Below are 18376 nucleotides of genomic sequence, written 5' to 3'. Positions count from 1 at the left end.
AAGGAGAGACTCTCTAGCAGACTCCCCACTGAGTGCAGAGCCCAGTGGCCTGGGGCTCCTTCTCAGGATCCCAAGATCATGACCTGCGCCAAAACCAAGAATCAGATGCTCAACTGACTGGGCCGCCCAGGATCCCTTAGTATGTGTATCTTTAGAATATAACTTTATTGAGAGTATTGAATTCTGAGAGTATCAGAGAGGACAAGAAAATAGAAAACATGGGGAAAGAGATATTAAAGGAAATGAAGATAAAATTCAGGTCTGCCTGGGAAGGGACTGTATGATGCCACTTTGTGTCCCTCTGTACCTGGTGCATACTGGTGCTACCCAGGTCTTACTTCCTTACATGTACTGGTTCCAGATGCCTGGCTTACAACTGCCAGCAACTGATAGTTTTTGACTTTTTTGCTGGCCACAGAAACACCTTTAGTTTATAAGCAAGGGTAAATCAAAGTGTAGGGAATAGTTTCCCTGGGAGCAGCCCTCCATCTTGGATAGACTGCATGGGTGGGTAATGATTCCAGCTCTTGTGTCCCTTGATGAATGGTAGTTAGTGGATAATGATCCCAGCTCCCTGGACTCTTGACTGGAATATCCCTGAGGCATGCGCTCTGTGCTGGGTCCCAGAGTTTTCCTTGCATGATTGAACTCCAGCCTGTAACTTGGCTGCTTCCCCTTCATTGTTTTTACTTTCCCACTTCACCACCAGCGTTTCCTTGGATCACCTCCAAATAAACTACTTGCACTTGAATCCTGTTTGGAGGTTTGGTTCTAAGGAAAATCAGAGTGGGGCTGCGTGGGGGGGTGGGTGAGATACAGTTTTATGCTGTCATATTAAGTTCCAGAATATTCCAAATCCACAAAACTAACCTTGGGAGAATCAGAATCTATAAGGCCTCCCCTGGTCCAAGTTACTTTATTAGAAAGTATACGTTCTCCAGCTTTATGAGGAGTTACACAGTAATAACCATTTTTAAAAGGGCAAACAGCACAACGTAAGTATGTGGTGTTTTCTTAGGCTATTTTTTGTCATTTACTCATGTAGGCACAAAATGTTGCATGGCAATTCAAAGCTCTATGAACTGTAGTTTACTCTTATAAGGTTATAATCCAGTAACAAATAATTTATAATGCCTGTTTACAGGGAAAAAGAAAAAAGGTTTCCATAGGACTTTGAATCTCCACCAAAGAAGTACCCCCAGAGATGGAAACATAGTTGTTCTAGTTCTTAAAACATAGCTTAGTCATATACCCAATTGATGAAAAATGATGGCTTTTATCTCATGTCTGTATTTATGAATCTCTCCATATATAACCCTTCAGCATATTTTCTTCAAAATTGAACCAGAAATGGTTTTATATGATGAACTGGGGAATGGTTTTACGTGATAAATTAAGGTATCCATTGTAAAGAAATGCAGTGGATAATGCTCGTGTTAAGTACAAATGTTAAATGGGTACTGGACAAGCAGGAAGTATTTACCAATATTATATGCATATGAACATTTTTACTTATTTAATCTTTCTGAAATCTGGTTGAGAATTTAGACAAAATATAGAGCATTTAAAACCTTTTTTGGGAAAAAAAAACTTTTTTGAACTCAAGATAATGTATAGTCTTTTAAACACATTGTATCTCTTTACTGATTAATTGATCAAACATCCTATTTATTTACATTATTTATCCATACAATCAAATTTAAAAGAGTTTTCAAAAAAGTGTAAAAATGACTAAACCACAAAGAAAAGTTCTAAAAGACAGATGCTAATAAAACTTAGAGAAAGAAAGATTTCATTTACAAGAGGTAGAAATATTCAACCCCGCAGCCAAGATAGATTAAAAGATCATTGTAGAGTAAGAACTGGAAATGAAGAGAATGAAATATGATAGGACTAATCAAACAAAACACTAAACATGGCAGACTGAATGCACTAATGTCTGTAACCACACCCTTCGGGAGTGCCCTCCTGTACTGACTCTGGACTTGCCCAGGTGGCTTGCTCTGGCCAATAAAACAATGCCAACTTGATACAATCAGAGGCTTGAAAATCTGTTCTAGCTGAGACCATCCTAGACCAACCAGCCTCAGGCACCCCATCCACTAAATGTGGATGCTTGAGAGAGCGCGACAAGATTAGCCAAGCCTGGCCCAGACACAGAACAGCCCAGACAGACCGGCAGACTTGATGGAAAAAACAAAGGTTGCTGTTTTATTAAGTCTTAGAGTGGTTTGTCACTGAAAAAAATTAGATGTACCAAATATATTAGGTGCGGGTGGTCAGTAATTGCTGGAATAGAAAACAAGATGGGAAATACTTGTCATGAATGTGCATTAGCTCTTATACTTGCAATAGGATACTGGACATAAGAGTTAAACATATCAAATAAACGTAGGCATCACAGAAAAGTTTTAAGACCCGGTTGTCAGAGGTGGTTTCTCTATGAGGACATTCACTAAATAAACACAATGTAAAAAATCCAGACAACATATACAGAAGTGCCACTGAGACCTAGGCTGTCCCACTAAAGTAGAATATAAGATATAGAAATAATTATTTTAATATTCATATGACTTAACAAAACCTTGCTTAATGTATGTGTTTACTTCCTTTAAAACCGGATATAATGCTCTGTTAGAGGTTCATTTTTTTTTTTTTAAAGATTTTATTTATTTATTTGACAGAGAGAGATCACAAGTAGACGGAGAGGAAGGCAGAGAGAGAGAGAGAGGGAAGCAGGCTTCCTGCTGAGCAGAGAGCCCAATGTGGGACTCGATCCCAGGACCCTGAGATCATGACCTGAGCCGAAGGCAGCGGCTTAACCCACTGAGCCACCCAGGCGCCCAATAGAGGTTCATTTTTAAAGGAAAAAACCCCTCTGTAACCCAATACTGGATTTGTCATACTGTTTTTATACATTGCTTATACAAAACAATTTATATGCATTTAATTTTTATGATTATACTTAATTTGATATTTTAAATGTCACTCTGATATAAAGTTTAATATCCAATAATAATGGTATAATTAAAATTTGCAAAAGTCAGCTAATTGGAAAGTTGTGTCAATCAATCACATTTTGTCAGTGGGTAAAATATTAGAAGGAGGTAAAGCCTATAAAGAATAACCAATATTGTGCCATGTTATTAAATTTTGATTTTTCATGATCAAACATACTTATAGAAAGAAACATTTATATTGCCATTCTCTCCACTGGGTGATCAACATTCTACTTGTAATACTGAGTAAACTGAATTCATTTGAATAACATTACTAAAAAAATCATGGAGACTCTACATATGAATAGTGTAGAGCTAATTGCGTTTTAAGTCTAATTTTAAACCATTTAATGCTAGCACACTGGTTAAATTTTCAAGGCAACATTCCAGGGTTTGTAATTGAAAAAAAAAAAAAAAATCTGGCCCAGGGTGTATTTTAACTTATTTCACATCTCCTATTATCATTATTATTCATCAGATGATAATTAACATCCATGGCTGGAGGCCATTCCTTTTGATTTTTATTAAAACTCTTCCTTTTCTACTATAGGGTTTTCTTTAATCCCAGATTAATTTATTTCCCATTCACCATGGCAAAGTTCCTGAAATGAATATATTCACAAATTCTCAAAATAAAATATCCTGAGTATTAACAGTTACTAAAATGCTAGATTATTTCCCCCAAATCACTTGCTTTTGTAAATGCTGGCTTTGGTTCACTGTCACCCATGGTGGAATATTTTGTTCTCAGCCAAAAGGGAAAAGGAGGGTACGTTATGACAGCACTGGTTACAGGACAAACATGACGGTCATCTTTGTCCACCTGTGTAATGGTTTCCAACTCAATCATTCCTTGTCTTTTTATAAACCCAAACCCCCACCTTTTGTTATTTTCATTTTGGTTTTTATGTATTTTCCTAATAAATCTCCATTAGGTCAGGGAAAATTTATCTCAGCCTTTTTTTTTTTAAACTCTAAAGTTACATTCTCCTTTAAAGATAACAGGCTTGATAATAAAGAGAAAATAAAGAAAACTGGAGCTTTTACATCTGAATGAATGGTAAATGTTTCCCCCACCCTGCTGACTTTTTCCAGTAGCTCAGAAGTGAGTCAGTGGAATGTTATTTTATTTGATATTTATCAGCTTTGCTCAAAACAGTTTTAAAAGATGCCTGCTTCTCTACCCCTTTGGCTCGTACCATACCAAATTATGCAAAGTTGGGGGCCACAATGGAGACAGGTTTAGGAGAGTGAGTCCCCAGCATCAAGTTCCTGAACAAAATGTAATTGGCCCAATCATTCACATCCTTACAAAGGAACTAGCCACACCCTACCTTAAATTACAGTTATGATTATTCCTTTTTTCCTAGGCTCTTTGATAAATTCCCTGAGGGTTGGGATGTTGCCTCCTACATAGTAAGTGGCGATATTTGTAGATTAAATGGAATATTTTATCCATTTTTTGCCTGCTCCCAGTAGCTACGGGCCTGCCCCAGAAGGAATTCAATAAATATACTGAGTTCTTTATCATGTACCTACTCTGAGACTGGGAATTATCTCAAAAGTAACCTCCTCTTTGGTTTCTCCCTCCCAAGTAGCAAGTAGAGTGAACCGAACTGAGGCTTGAATTGGAATAAAAAGTTCAGATGTCAATTCATATCTCTGCTTTGCATGTTTGGTGTTTTAAAAAGTACAGCTAAGGGGTGCCTGGGTGGTGCAGTCAGTGAAGCGTCTGACTCTTGATTTCGGCCCAGGTCACAATCTCAGGGTCCAGAGACTGAGCCTGGGTTGGGCTCTGAGCTGGACAGGGAGCCCGCTTAAGATTTTCTCTCTTCGGCTTCCCCTCCCTCCCCTACTTGTGCGTGTGTGCGCACGTGCATGCAGATGCACGGGCGCTCTCCCTCTTTCAAATAAAGTAAAAGTACACCTAAAGTCTATCCTTACTTAATAGCTCATTTGGCGTTTATTTGCAAATAATTAAAATATTCATATGTATCACCTTTTAGCATGTCTGAGTTAGGAGGATCAAAATTTTCTGTCACTTCTTAAATTTGTTTATTACATTTAATATTATTACTCAGTGAACTGAGAAAATGCTTTTCAGTGCCAATGTCCATCTTTTCTCCTCTTTCGGTTTTGCCTTTGCTATTCATTCACAAGCAACAGTAGTTGCCACTAATTCAGACCCTAACATATGCTGCATGTTTACCTACTTTCATTTAATTTTTCATAACCTCTCACGTTAAAGATTAGAATCTCCATGTTTCAGATTCAGATGGTAATTGACTTATGTAATTTTCATAAACTTGCAAAGTATACTAGTCAGGGCCCTCCAGAAAAACAGAACCATTTGTCTGTCTACCTACCTACCTACCTATCAAAAGAGAGAGAACTGAGAGACTTATTTCAAGGAACTGACTCATATGATTGTGGAGGCTGGCAAGTCCAAAATCTGGAGGGTTGGCTGGCTCGGTGGAGACCCAAAGGAAGAAGTGCAGTCTGTTGGCAGAATTCCTTCTTACTCAGGGAATGTCAGTACTTTTCTATTAGGGCCTTCAACTGATTGTATGATGCCTACTTACATTATGGAGGACAATATACTTCACTCAAAGGTCACTGACTGAAATGTTTTCCTTACTTTGAAAAAATACCTTCTTGGAAACCTCTAGGACATGTCTGATGAAATATCTCAGGGCTGTGGCATAGCCAAATTGACACATTAAAATTAACCATTATGATTCCATTCTGCAGATGAGCACAGTAAGACTCAGAGATATTAGTCATTTGAACAATATCAGATGGTTTGTTACAGAATATTTGGGCTTTAGAAAGGGGGTTTTTGTTTCCCAAAGCCCATGTGTCTACACACAAACACACACACAGTCTCTCAAATTTAAGTTTTTTCAATTGTGGGCAAGTAAGGGCCCAACCAGGGCCCAATTCCAGTTAGAAGGAACATTTAGTGACTGCAGCTATGTATTTTAGAAGTCTAATTTATCCACTAATAAATACTTACCAAGGATGATGATCTAATCTAATGAAGTTGGTATCTTTAATAAACTGCCCTGTATATACAAAAAGGCAGTGACAAAAGCTTAGGAATTCTCCTGTCCTTCACAATCTTTGAAAACTACTCCATGTTTTCTATGCCTGGTGCCAACACTGGAATTAGGACCCTACCACTCCCTACTAATATACACATTGTACGTCTCTAGTCTTTGTACTTCTAAATTCTGCATTTAATCAGACCTCACCTCTTCTCTCCCCACCATCTTTAGCATTTTTCAATCACCCACTGAAAAAAGGTAAGTTTGAGGTCAAGCATTAAAAATAATTTCCAGATGAGTTTCAAGTGCCCTTTCAGCCATTCTATTTGCCCTTCATTATGAACAATACACTCTGGTTAAACTTGTCTCCGTGGGGTGTGTGTGTGTGTGTGTGTATTTTTTTTTTTGCAACTTAATTCCCTTGTGTTCACCTTTCTCTCTAGGTAAACTTCTGACGCCAGTTCTTATTCTTCCAGGCTTCTCAATGAAGTTTTCGGCATCACCCCAACCCAGCAGCAACTCTCCTTCCCCAAACCACTTAAGAGTGTAGTATCTGTTCAAAGAGAAGGACACAATCAGTGCAGGAAAAAGGAATTTCAAGCCAGTGGTTCCCCATTATCGGAGAATGCCCTGTATCCTGAACAAAAGCTCTGCAAAAGTAGGTGCTCAATAAATGCTGAACACATTATTTGAAGGAACCAGAGAAAAAAACCTGCAGTCTATGGGACAAGGGTGAACTTGCCTCTCCGGGAGGAGGAATCCTACCCCTCTTCCACTTCGATCCCATTCCCAGTTCCAGGGTCACCGCCCTCTTCGCAACTGGACTGTAGGAAAGGACAGGCACTGCGCATGCCCTTTATCCAGGGCTGCCTCCGGGCGCGCGGCCTGCTTGGCCCCGCCCCCTCCCGGCGCTCGGGCGCGCGCGCGCGGCCCCGCGGAGCGTGTCCTGCGTGCGGGTGCCCGCCAAAGCCCGCCGGGCGCTGGATCCCCGAGTCCCCGGGCCGGGGCCTGAGGAGTGGGCACCGGGTCTGGGCGTCGAGCGGCGAGCAGCGCAGGCGGCGGCTACGCCGGAGGTGACGAAGAGCGCGGACGGTGAGTGGAGGGCGCCGTGGATGAGCTGGCGGGCGCCTCCGCGCGTGCGCAGCACCGGACCGCCCGGCCAGGGGCGCGCTCCCGACCCCGGGCCGAAGGTGCGGAGCGCTTCTGGGCCGGGACGGGGCTGTGGGGCAGGCACCCAGCCGGGGGTTGTGGGTGCGCCGGGATCCCCAGCCTAGGCTGGAGAGACGCTGGCTGCACGAGCGGGCTTCCCGAGGGGTTCCAGGCGGGACGGTGCGGGGGCCCGCGTGGGGGGTCCCGGCGCCGTGGCCCGAGGGGCAGGGCCAGCTGCAGCCATGGGGCGCCGGGGAGGGGCGAAGCGAGCCCCCCCAGGCCTCTGCTGACCACACGGCCGCCCGCAGAGTGCGTGACCCGCGGAGGTAGCGGAGGTCCAGGGAGGGGGCGCGGCTGGGGAGCATTGGCGCCGAGCAGGTGGCGGGGGCCGCGCCCCTGGGTCGGCGAGGCGCATGGTTGGAAACCAGAGCAAACTTCCCTGAGTAACTTTATTGAGGCGCTGCCAGCGGGGCCGCTTGGGGGCTCCAGGGACGTACATCCCGGCCTTTCCCAGACCTGGTCGCCTCAGAACCTCGTCGAATGTTGGTGATCTTACGGGGGTTCTATTTCCTTCTGGTGCTGGAACTCGTCCTTCCAAGTTCTAAGAGGCATTCGTGGCACATTCGCTCAAAAAATCGGTGTAAAAGTTTAGTGTTTGGGTTAGAAGGATGTTTGCTATCTTGGGAAGAAAAAGGTTATACTACCTAGTCTTTTTATCTCAAAGAAAGTACTGTTAGAGCATGCTGGGGATTCCTGTTTGTCAAGAAACCTATTGTCCTGTGTGTGCTTGGAGAAAGCCAGCTAATTCTATTATTAGCCTTAAAAAGACAAAGGGAGATAATTGTGCCGCCTTTTTTCTTTTTTTTTTTTTTAAACATTCTACCACCTCGCCAAATCACGGACTATAGTAGTTTTCAAAATTGGCCGCAGAAGAGAATCACTGGAGAGTTTTAAAACTCTTCAGCTTAAATAGCACCCCAGACAAATTAAAACGATGTATATTTTAAAGATCCCTAGGTGTTTCTAATTTGCAACAGAGTGTGGGATACTCTGGTTTAATAAAAAGAAAGTCAAGATTTCAATTTTACGAAGTAGCATTCTGTTTGTAGTTGAGATAAAAGTCTAGCTTCAGTTTCCAGAGACAGGAACTGACAAAGGGTATTTTGTTTCCCACCGGGTAGGGAGGGAAGTGTCTAATGGTTCAAACTTAAGTTTTAACTATACTGTACCTCCAGCGTCCGGGTCATTGTTCTCACTGATGATTTGAATTTTCTTTGGGGTTGCAGCCCTCCTTCTCTGACCCCTGCCACAGCCTCAAGGAGTTGCATTGTCTTTTAACCTCTCAACGCCCCCCCTTCTTTACCCTCTCCCCGTTCCCTTCTTTTAACCATCCCCCAACCTCTGGGAGAATCCCCCCTCCCCCAGACTGTACTGGCTCTGAAGGGTTACTGCTGGTTCCTATAGCAACGAGTCCTCCAGGGGAAGTGGGCGGGTCCTCCTACCTTTGGGTTTCAGAATAGGACTCTTCCTTTTCTGAAGAATTTGAATCACCCTTTTCAGTTCTTGGCCTCCGCTCAGGTAAGGGTGAGCTCATACAGTTTCAGTTTTTCTAAGTGATTACAGAATTATTAATGCTGTTGAATGGGGTGATACAGCTCGCAGCTATGAGGAATATTCATTATCCAAGTCTTTGCGCAGAGAACTTGTTTAACAAAGTTCTAAAATGTAGTGGAGACTGTTTTTTTGTTTTTTTTTTTTTTTTAACAGTTGTCTTTTGGGGGGCACAGAAGCCTAAATATTGTATATTTAATTTCTCCAAAGTCCTAAGGTATTTCAGAAATTTTAAAAGTGAAATACAATCCTACAGCCAAAAAATCTTCCGGTAAATTGTGGCCAAAAAAGAAGAAAGAAGTCATCATCAGCCTTAACTTGTTTTGTTCTTAGAAAGTGCATTGCTGTGATTCTTTCCAAAAAGTTAAATGACTTGTAGTATTATACTTTAATAAAAGAAAGTTTTTTTTTTTTAATCTACAAATTTGCCCACTCCTTTCCTTCCCAACATACATACGTCCAAAGATAATTTTTGAAAACGTTCACTCTTTTAGGCTCAAAACAGGTATTCTAATTCCTGTTTGGATTGCAAGGAACTGTTGAAACTGCTCTGAACAAAGTAGTACAGAAATCTGTCATTTACATGTCTTAGGCTTTTGCTTTTTGAAACCTTTCAAACTTTACTGTGTAAATAATAATCAGAATTCAGTCCATCAATTCCAAAATGTTTTTAGTAGACCAGTGTTTCTGAGCATGCTTTGGGAGTTGAAGAGGTTTTCTCCTGCAACTATCTCTTGTCTTAGGTGCTAATTAGATATCCATTAACTGGACTATCAAGCAAATTCTGAAAGGATCATTTTCCCCCCATCTTACTCAAAATAATGATGGAAATCTTTCTCATTTGATGTACCTTGTAGTTCAGCAGTAATGCTTTGCTGCTAAGATCATAAACTCTCACCTACTCTTTCCTTTTTTCATCACGTTTCAAAATTGAGGCCTTCAGAGCACCTACATTTGAGAGAATCTGTTGGTTTTATGGCTTCTAAACATTTTGAAATAAAAAGAAATTGTCCCTGTTGTAGACATTTAGAGAATTACCCCCCCAAATTAAAATTAAAATCACATTATCAGAAATAAACTGTTCATGAAATGGCATACTTCCACTTATGCTTTATTTGTCTGAATATTTTAAAATTGGCATTTTTAATTTCATCTGCAATTTTAAATACTGCCCCCTCTTTTTTTTTAAATGATTTTATTTGTTTATTTGACAGGTAGAGATCACAAGTAGGCAGAGAGGCAGGCAGAGAGAGAGAGAGAGGAGGAAGCAGGCTCCCCGCTGAGCAGAGAGCCCGATGTGGGGCTTGATCCCAGGATCCTGGGAACATGACCCAAGCTGAAGGCAGAGGCCTTAACCCACTGAGCCACCCAGGTGCCCCTACTGCCCTTTCCTTAATATACAGTAGACATTTTCCATGCCTTCAAATCTTTGGATGTAAGACTTTTTTTTTTTTTTTTTTTTTTAAGATTTTTCTTTATTTATTCGACAGACAGAGATCACAAGTAGGCAGAGAGAGAGAGAGGGGGAAGCAGACTCCCCACCTTGTGGAGAGCCCGATGTAGGGCTTGATCCCAGGACCTGGAGACCATAACCTGAGCCAAAGGCAGAGGCCCAACCCACTGAGCCACCCAGGTGCCCCTGGATGTAAGATTTCTAATGATGGATAAGTCAAACTTTAAGTAGTTTTCTGTTGTCTGACATTTCCTTTTTTTAGTGGTTAAAAAAAATGGTGTTAAATGCTGGTTGTAAATCTTACCTCAGCCACTTCAGATCTAAGTGGCCTTTATTAACTACCCAATTCTTTTATTGGGTTTGCTTTATCTGTGGAATCAGGGTAATAACGGTGCCTGTAACATAGAGTTTTGGAAAGATGGAATGAGCCAAATAGAGGAAGGCCTTCAACAGAATCTGGCAAGAGAGTTCGTAGGCTCAGAAAGTTAAGAGCAGACTCGCAGGCAGAACTGGGATAAATGCCTATGCCTTAATTTCTTAGTATCTCAGACTTGCTTGGGCTAGATTTATAGCAGAATTCCTAGGGCAGAGGTGAACTCTTTAGGACTTTTGAGGCATGTTGCCAAACTGCTTATGCCAAGACGCATTGGTTCCCTTACGCACCTAATGGTTTCCCTACTGTGGCGGCATTCCAGTGTTCAATCTTTCCTAATTTTCTATAAAAATGCGGTCTTAACACTCGGTAACTAGTGAAATTAGTGATTTGCTTCTTATTTTACCTTTGAAAGGTGTTTGTTCAGGTACTTTGCCCCCTTTACTTTTAACTGATGATTTTAAAAAATGATTTTAAATACCTGTTTCATATAAAGAGTATTATGTCTTTATCATATTTGCAGTGATTTATTTGTCTTTCTTATTTACTTTATGGTATTTTCCAAACAGCAAAATAGTTTTATGTAGTCAAGCTCTATCTTGTCCTTTATGATTTTTCCTTGTAAACATTTATGTTTGAAAAGTGTAGAGGTGAGGTAAATATAATAGAAATTTTGGAAATATATTAGATTTTTACATTTAATTCTGTATTAATGTATGGATGTGAATTGTCTTACACCATCTCCTCACCAGCTGGTCAGTTCCACCAATAGCATTTGTTAAATAGTCCATCCTTTCCTTGTTGGTTGTGGTCTTTCCTTTATTACATATTAAGATAATGGCTAGCTTGGGTTTGCTTCTGTTTTAGGTCTTACTCAACTATGTGTTGATCTCTAAACTTAATGCCAAGTCTTTTAAATTGTAGATTTAGAATACGTAGAAATACCTGGTAGAGCAAGTTAGGATACTCCTTAGAAAAACAATTACATTCATCTGTCCTTGCAGATAAAGATAATTATTTTATTATCCTTAAACTAATACTTGCACATAGTTTAATTCTAAGAGCACTGAAAGGCTTACTGTAAAATAAATGGTTCCTTGCCCCTCTCTCCTCTACCTCTCCCCCATTCCCCTGAGTCTCCCTCCCCAGTGGCAGCCTTTTGACTGTTCACTGTTTCTTTGGAATTGTTCACTGGGGCCTTTTGTAGGGTCTTTCCTCTTGGGCTGCTCAGAGAGTATGGTCTTCCAGCATCCTGAGCTGTGGAAAGGATCTAGCTGCCAGGTTCCTGGAGGCATCTGGCAGGAGTCTCAGCATTCTCTTTGTATAGAGTCACTTTGGGGGAAGGTTCCTGAGCTCTCACAGCCCAGAGACTTAACTGATTTATCTACTCTCCTATGAATCAGTCTCCAGTCTTACTGAGCTCTGGGACTGTCAGCCAGACCTTTGCAGCAACTTAACTTGGAAGGGCATCCTGGGATGTAGGGCTCCATAAACAGCTTTTACTAACCTTATTTTAGCCTGACATCCTTTCTCTTCCAGTTTGTGAGTAAACTGGAGTACTTCTCAGTTTTCTTCACTTAAGGTGTAGCATTTCATTCTTTTAGGTGGGCTAAGTTGCTGCTTGTCTTATCTGCTTTCCCCTTTCCTGGTTTTGTTGCAGTTTTCCACTACAGTAACGAGTATTCTTGTTCTTTGGCAAGGACTGTCATCTACATGTAGTCACTGTCTCTCTTACGAGACTTAGAAGTTTATCTAGACCTTCTAGCTCTCCTAGAAGAGGTTTTGTTTTTTTGTTTTGTTTTCTTTCATTTACATCCTAACATGTCTTGTTAGGGTTCTTCTTTGGTATTTATGTTTTTGTTGCTGTTGTGATGGGTTCTTCAAATTGGCTACTGCTAGTATAAAATAGTCGTTGATTTTTGTATATTTATTTTATAGCTGGCTTTTACCCTAAGAGCTTTTACTCTAAGAGCAGTTTATTCTCTTGGGTTTCCTAGTTATATAATCAGTTGCCAATAATGACGCTTGTTTCTACTTCTTTCTAATAATTATACTTTTTATTTTGGTTTTATGGCATGCTGCACTAATGCTAACATTCCTAGAACATGATAAAATGATTCTGGAACATTACCGAATAGTATTGGTGGTAATGTGCAAACTTGTGTTGTTCTTTATTTAATAGGAAAAACAATAGTGTGATAGTGGCTTTTGGTTTGTCATAATTCTTCACCAGGACAAAATCTATACTTTATTTCCAATTTACCTAGAGGTTTTTTTGTTCTGTTTTGTTAAAGGATAGGAATTGAATTACTGATTCAGTTATTCAATTACTGACAAATTACTGATAGAATTTATAGATTATCACTTTCTTAATAGTATTTCTTAACAGATCAACTGATTTGAGTCCCAAATATTAAATTGTAGTAAATCCTTTCTTATGGGTAATTCTATAGAAAAACATTCAGTTCATATGCAAATTGAAATGATAACATCATATTCAATCCATTCTGTCACTAGGACATTTTCTAAAGAGATTCCAAGTTGCTAAACCTTCGTTTCTCATCTTCACCTATTGGCAGCATTGATATAATTGGTCGTTCTCTTTTTTTACATAGATCACTTGATTTCAAGGACACCACATGCTGCTGCTTTTCCTTCTATGCTACTAGGCCACTGGTTTCACTTTTTCAGTCATTTTTTAAAATTTGCATTGGTTTTTTTCTCACTAGCCTATTAATTTGGAATGCGGGCTCAGTTCCTGTAGGACTCTTGTCACAGACAGTTATAAGACTTTAATAAAAAAGCATGCATAAGACTCCCAATTGTGTATTTCCAGAAAGTGCTCTGAAACTTCTGAAGCACATGTCAACTACTTTTTTGAAATCTTGAATACATAAAAGATACCTCAGTTTTAACAGGATTAAAGCTGAGTTTTTATTTTTCTCTACAAACCTGCTCTTCCTCCAGCCTGGCCCATTTTGGTGGGTGGTAGGTTCATTTCTCAGGTTATTCAACTAAAACCCTTGGAATCATCCTTATTCTCTTCTTTTCACATCAAGGCTGTCAGCAGATCCTGCTCCTTTATCTTCAAAATGTATCCACAATCCTGTCGTCTGCATAAATCCAGGATCTCTGCCCCTTTCCCCACCTTTATCTACTCCTCACCCCCTTGTCCAAGTTTCCAGCACCTCTTGACTGGATTATTACAATGGCCCCTCTTTTTTCATTCCTTGGCTTCCTTTTAGTATGTTATCAGCATAATAACCAGAATAATCTTTTTAAACAGGAGTCAGGTTAGATTAAAACTGTGCTGTGGCTTTCCACCTTACTCAGATTAAAGTCTGTTTTCTCATAAAGCTTCACAAAGCCCAATACAAATCTGCCTACCACTAACTCTGCCCTTTTTCCCACTTCTCTCCCTCTCCTTCCCTCCATTCCAGTCATCTTTATCTCCTTGTTGGTCCAGCAATATAATAGACTCATTCCCACTTTGAGTTCTTTGTGTTGGGTTTTCCCTCTGCCTGTAATATTTTCTCCCCAGGTATATTCATGGCCAGTTTCCTCACCTCCTTCTAGACTTCACTAGAATATCACTTTGTCAGTGTGGTCTGCCCCATTTGTAAGTGCATGTTAAGCTCTGTATCCCTCTTACAGAGCTCTGCATTATTTTCTTTTTCTGTAGCATCTCTTAACATTCTAAAATACTACCTAACTTGTTAATTGATTGATTGTGAATTGTCTCTTTCCCTACCCCTGCTAGGCTGCAAGTTCTTTGTGGGCAAATATTTTATGTCTGTTCATTAATTTGTTCCATGTGTCTGGTACGTAGGTGTTCAGTAAATATTTTTGAATGAATAAATGTAGTCTGCCTTGTCTTTTTTTTGCTTTTTCAATAAATTTCTTATAAAGTAGTATAAACCTTGGCATCAGTGGGTCCAACATTAATTATTTAACATCCCACCAGCAAGGGAGAAGTTCTAGAACATGTGAGTTACAGTGGATGTAATAATATGTAGACTGGATATGAGGATTAAGTCAGAGACTGTAAAGTGCTGAATTGTGCCAGTGTGTGGGGACAAGTTGCTTAACTGTCAGAAAAGCCTAGCGCTCTGCCTTGATTCGCATTTGAATGATGTTGAGTTAAGTTCTAGAACCTGCTCTCTGGATTTCAGCTTTTAACCAAGGGTACAGTGGCTTCACTTTGGAAACTTTCCAAAATCATGTCTGAGCTCCCTGGTAAATATCAGTGATACACTGTTACTAAATTTTTTAACCACTCCCTCAAAGTGGTATGTAACCATTTGTTTTCTCTTTTTGTGCTTGCTTGCTGTTAAGGACATCCTCCGTCTCTTATGTCCCCTTTAAACTTTTTTCCTCTGAGGTTGCAATAAGTTCTTTCATAAAGTGATTTTGAAACCACTCAGAGCCACAGTACATGTTCAATTATGTAATTGAACATGGTACTAAATCCACAAAATCTAGGCATCTCAGTCCTTTACCTTCAGCTTCCCAGACAGTAGTCTGCTGCAGTCATTGTTAGAGTTTTGCTTACAGTGTTTCTAGAGTCTCCTCTTACGTCCTTCAAATCCAGAGTATGGCAAAAACATCAGACTCCCTTCCCTTCTGTTTTGGTAGAGTAAGAGCTATGTGTATGGTTTGTGCTGTTGTAGTTGCTGTGCAAATAAGTGATGTCAAATACAAGAAAAAGATGATTTTTTTAGAGATCATATAAGCAACCAAAGAATAGACAATAAACCAAAATGTATGTAATTCTAGAAATGCGTAAGCTCAACGGCTATTACCTAAACACAAAATCTCTGAATTTTTTCTTAAATTTGTGCTTTCTTTTCCTCTAGACATGTCTAGTTCCTTATATTTTACCTCCTGAATTTTTCTGTAGTAGTATATGGGCAAGAGCAATCCCCATATTCAGTTAGAGGGTGTAAGTGTTTTAGACATGATTACCGAACACATTTGGAGTAGAATTTCTGAAGCACCACTGTTCTGAATGCATCTGCCTGAAAAATTTGATTTGCCTTTGAAACTCAGACGAACATTATATCTGGGTTTTGTTATTGTGAAGATTCATTCTTTTGCAAATATCACTGTTATAGTTTATTTTATTTTGAACCCTGAACAGTGTTATTGGCCAGGTCGGAACAGAAAGCATTGACCTGTCTTTCTGCTGCCAAATCACAAAATAACCCTTAGATTAGGCTATTTATTAATTGATAGCTCAATTGGAGAATATACCTTGTTTTTATAGTTCTGCAGTTGGTTTGGGGACATATGTAGCAATTGTTTTCTTTGTAAAGTTGTTTTTTTTTTTTTTTTTTTTTTTTTTTTAAATTGCCACCTCTTTTTATATTCATCCAGTGGTTTTGGAAGTGGTAATCTTGCCTACCCAACACCAGCAAACATACCTGCTCTATAGTGAGGGACTAATTTTGGCCTTTAGGCATTATTGCACTTTAGGTCTCTGGATGACAAGGGATTACCAAGGTCGTACTTATTTTCATATCTCTGTTCATGAAAAATGTAGTTAAAAAGTCAGGTATAGTAGTCAAACTACATTTAGATGTGTTATTGGGGCCTTTTTGGGGAATGGTCTACATTCCTAGAAAGTCTAGAAAATGGTAACATTTTTAATTAGTGTTATAGCAGGCTTCTCTTCCTGAAATAATATTATTGTCATCATTAAAAATCGTGAAAAGCTACTCAGAAGCACCTCTTGCTTAGGATGTAAGTTCAAGCTCCAAACAGCTGTTGCCAGCTGTTGCTTTCTCTTGTATAGCCCTTCCCCCAGGCCCTGTCCCCTCTTCCCACAGGCCCCATCCCATCACCGCCATGTCCCCTCTCTCCCCATGTCCCCATGTCGGACACCCATTCTGGCAGGGGTGCATCCCCGCCCTTTCCATGGTTTCTTCTCTCTCCCTTTCCTGGGGCCTTGGGAGATAGGGTAAGTAAGTACTAGAAACTGACACCTGTTTGTTGGAGAGTGAGCAGTCAGCAGTGGAGGTAAGTGTGTGGTCTAGTCACTTCTGGTCCCTTCTGGTCATTCTTCAGCAGACTCCCCACCCCTCCCCCACATGGTGTCAACACACCTTTCAATATGTAGAATTATTTATGTGAATTAGTGGGTTTTCTAGTTAATTTAATACTACTCAACAGTATTTCTGTGGGACCTACAGCCCATGCTTACCTGAGATTCTGGGTTACTTTATTACCTATTTTTTCTTGTTAGTGCCATGAAAGACTCCTCAAAATGCCAAATTTGATCCTAAACTCTTGCTAGCATACAGCTGCTGGCAGGTACTCAAAATCATCACAAGGCATTGATACATTCTGCGAAGTGGGTGTTGGTTAGGGATGTCAATATATAATGGTGTCTGGCTTGAGTAATAGGAGAATCAGATGCTCAAGTTTGGGACAACCTGTATTTTGATTTTACTGTCTTTGTATAATAACATATAATTATTGGGTATAAAGTAATTATGAGGATTACAATTAGACCAACATACACAACCTCTAAAATCCTTTTATAAGTGAAGCTAAGAAAGTATTTGAACACCAGGTCTTCAGTAAAAGTTTTTTTTTTTTTTTTTTCTTTTTTAAAGATTTTATTTTTAAGTACTCTTTGTACCCAACAAGGGGCTCAGACTCACAACCCTGACATCAGGAGTTGCGTGCTCCACCAAGTGAGCCAGCCAGGTGCCCCAGTAAAGGCTGTTTTTAAGTGAGCAATTACTGCTTGTAGATGAAGTATTTCCTTTGGACTTCAGCAAAGTCCTAACCTGAACTTTATTTCCAGCAAACTATTTTCTACTACTTAATATGTTACAAAGATTTTGGTTATTATATAGAACCAAATATATTGTACTGTGTATACATAGTTCATAGGAATGTATTAAATTAGTGTGAGAGAGCCAGGTTTAACCAAATGTATGTCTCTAAATGAAGGGAGAAAGTGAACAGCAAATTCTCTTTACGTTGGCAGCCATGCTTACCTTGGGGGGACAGCAGAGACTGCTACTTTTTCTTTTTGTATGTATGTATGTATTTATTTGTTTATGCTATGTGAGTCACCATACAGTACATCATTAGGTTTTGATGTAGTGTTCCATGATTCATTGTTTGCATAACACCCAGTGCTCCATGCAGTACGTGCCCTCCTTAATACCCATCACCAGGCTAACCCATCCCCTTACTCTCCCCATCTCCAAAACCCTCAGTTTGTTCCCCCAGAGTCCGTAGTCTCTCATGGTTTGGAAATCAGAGGGAAAGATGAACCATGGGGTTGCTACTTCTTTTAATTCTTCTAAGGAAATGTGGTATAAGAGAAAGCAGATTATCAGGGAGAAACATCTACTTCTTTCTTAGTGCTAAAATTTATGTGAAATTTCTAAGGATAGTTGTCAACTCAAAATCTATTTAAAATTTTCTCTTAATTTAATTCTTCTGAGAAGGTAGCAACTGATAAATCTTGTACCTCATGCTCTGTGAATTTTGTGAGGTTGGGGCAAAGCTAATAAGGTACCATACAGGGTCATAGAACAAATAGAATATTAGTTCTTTGCTGTTAATTTTTGTGGCAGTTTGTCTTGTTTCTCTTGTGTTTTCTATTCTACTTACCTAATGTGCAAAAAAATTTTTTTTTGGATTGAGTAGTTGAGAATTACGCTCTGGGAATTATTGTTTTCTAGAAGAATAAAACCGAAAGGTTGTTGTGTTAAAAGAAACTTTG

General features: G+C 39.8%; 1 protein-coding gene across 2 annotated transcripts in view; it reads left to right on the top strand.

Moving 5' to 3' along the window:
- Positions 1–6987: 6987 nt before the first annotated feature.
- BTBD3 (BTB domain containing 3) overlaps positions 6988–18376 on the top strand; it is a 35809-nt gene continuing 24420 nt past the window's right edge. The window contains exon 1 of one of the 2 annotated variants that reach the window (XM_047745421.1): positions 6988–7138. The gene's annotated coding sequence lies outside the window, so the exon portion shown is untranslated. The remainder of the gene's footprint in view (positions 7139–18376) is intronic. The other variant, XM_047745420.1, reaches the window with a different exon arrangement.

The sequence above is a fragment of the Lutra lutra genome, chromosome 9 (assembly GCF_902655055.1).
Source record: "Lutra lutra chromosome 9, mLutLut1.2, whole genome shotgun sequence".
NCBI classification, from domain to species: Eukaryota; Metazoa; Chordata; class Mammalia; order Carnivora; family Mustelidae; genus Lutra; species Lutra lutra.
This window is presented reverse-complemented; position numbering and strand designations above follow the sequence as displayed.